This window comes from Panulirus ornatus, chromosome 72 (genome assembly GCF_036320965.1).
Source record: "Panulirus ornatus isolate Po-2019 chromosome 72, ASM3632096v1, whole genome shotgun sequence".
Lineage (NCBI taxonomy): Eukaryota > Metazoa > Arthropoda > Malacostraca > Decapoda > Palinuridae > Panulirus > Panulirus ornatus.
Genome location: NC_092295.1, coordinates 11,301,840 through 11,304,386, shown reverse-complemented (window position 1 = coordinate 11,304,386; position 2,547 = coordinate 11,301,840). Strand labels below are relative to the sequence as shown.

The 2,547-nt window shown below is 42.1% G+C and overlaps 1 pseudogene; it reads left to right on the top strand.

Annotated features, from left to right (window-relative positions):
* The first annotated feature begins 845 nt into the window (after nt 1–845).
* LOC139748139 (atrial natriuretic peptide receptor 2 pseudogene) lies at nt 846–1,959 on the top strand (annotated as a pseudogene).
* The last annotated feature ends 588 nt before the right edge of the window (nt 1,960–2,547 follow it).

The following is a 2,547-nucleotide window of genomic DNA, read 5'->3' as shown; positions in this document are numbered from 1 at the left end:
ACTTTTCACTGCTTCTAACAACTTACCTCCCACACCATATATTCTTAATACCTTCCACAGAGCATCTCTATCAACTCTATCATATGCCTTCTCCAGATCCATAAATGTTATATACAAATCCATTTGCTTTTCTAAGTATTTCTCACATACATTCTTCAAAGCAAACACCTGATCCACACATCCTCTAGTACTTCTGAAACCACACTGCTCTTCCCCAATCTGATGCTCTGTACATGCCTTCACCTTCTCAATCAATATATATATATATATATATATATATATATATATATATATATATATATATATATATATATATATATATATATATATATATATATAGTGACCAACTATTCGAGTACTTAGTATTTCGAGTAGTTGTTTCCTATTATACAGTCCCTTAGCCTAGCGGTAAGCATGCCTGCCTCTTGCACAAGGGGTCCCAGGTTCGATCCTGGCTGATGGAGCTTTGTATGTTCTATGAAGGTGCGCGTTCATATACACTTTATTCGTATTCATATAACTCCGCGTTGTACAGTCAGGTTCGGTAAAACGAACTCAGCTGGCTATGTGTTCTGTTCGGAAACATCCGATAGACCCCGTTGCTCACCATAGTGAGACGAAGGGTATTCGAGTACTTAGTATTTCGAATAGTTATACAGTCCCTTAGCCTAGCGGTTAGCATGCCTGCCTCTTGCACAAGGGGTCCCAGGTTCGATCCTGGCTGTTGGAGCTTTGTATGTTCTGTGAAGGTGCGCGTTCATATACACTTTATTCGTTTATATATATATATATATATATATATATATATATATATATATATATATATATATATATAACGCTTCGAACAGCCACGTCGTCATCGGGATTGCTCTCTTGTGTGTGGTGCTTCTGATTTCGCCCATCATCATCCTGTTGGTTCGCATGATGACCAGGACATTGCAGGCGTTTTCAGATACCCTTATCCACAAAACACACGAACTGGCCTACGAACAGAAGCGGTCAGACATGTTGCTGTACCAGATGCTGCCGCCCTCTGTGGCCAAGCAGCTCAAACAGCACCGCCAGGTGTCGGCCGAGACCTACGAGTCGGTCACCATCTACTTCTCCGACATCGTGGGCTTCACCGAACTGTCCTCGGAAAGCACGCCCATGCAGGTAATATCTCTGCTCAACGCTCTTTACAAGATGTTCGACTCTCGAATCGAACTCTATGACGTCTACAAGATTGAAACCATCGGTGAAATCTATATGGTGGCTAGTGGCGTCCCGCAAAGAATAGGTAAGGACCACGCAGCGGAGATCGCTTCTATGGCCCTGGATCTCCTGCACGGTACGGAGAACTTCATTATCCCTCACATGCCCGGGGAGAGGATCCAGATCAGGATGGGAGTACACTCCGGGCCGGTGGTTGCAGGCGTAGTAGGCACTAAGATGCCTCGCTACTGCCTCTTCGGTGACTCCGTCAACACTGCCTCTCGGATGGAATCTACCGGATTGCCCTTCAAGGTGCACATTTCCTCTGACACCAAAAACGCGCTGGACCGGGTCGGAGGCTTCATCGTTAAGCTCCGGGGTGAGATGGAGATCAAGGGTAAAGGATTCATGGAGACCTACTGGCTAATTGGGAAACATGGAGTTGTTGGAGACCGTCAGCCTCTGCAGGAGAAGCAGGAAGAAATGGATGTTATGACTGAAAACCCTCACAGTGAGAAGGTTCGTCTTGCTCAGCAAAGTGCAATTACTGCTAGTGGATGTTTGGATCTTTTTGCAAAATTAAAGTTTTTTTAAAAAGTGACAGCATGCAGTAAGTTAAGAGTAACCCAGGAACAATGCTGGATCACCGAAGGTAACTACAGGTACCTAGTTGTTTATTATGATATCCACTTTTCCTGTATGACACTTCAAACCGTGAGTAAGGAAATCAAATAATTCTTAAACATATAATGGGGATAGGGGATTAAGAATACTTCCCACGTATTCCCTGCGTGTCGTAGAAGGCGACTAAAAGGGGAGGGAGCGGGGGGCTGGAAATCCTCCTCTCTCGTTTTTTTTTTTTTTTTTTTTTTTTTCCAAAAGAAGGAACAGAGAATTGGGCCAGGTGAGGGTATTCCCTCAAAGGCCCAGTCCTCTGTTCTTAACGCTACCTCGCTAATGCGGGAAATGGCGAATAGTTTGAAAGAAAGAAAAAAAGAATATATATATATATATATATATATATATATATATATATATATATATATATATATATATATATATATATATATATATATATATATAGAAAGGGTAGTGAGTGGTGGGATGAAGAAGTAAGAGTATTAGTGAAAGAGAAGAGAGAGGCATTTGGACGATTTTTGCAGGGAAAAAATGCAATTGAGTGGGAGAAGTAAAAAAGAAAGAGACAGGAGGTCAAGAGAAAGGTGCAAGAGGTGAAAAAAAGGGCAAATGAGAGTTGGGGTGAGAGACTATCAGTAAATTTTAGGGAGAATAAAAAGATGTTCTGGAAGGAGGTAAATAGGGTGCGTAAGACAAGGGAGCAAATGGGAACTT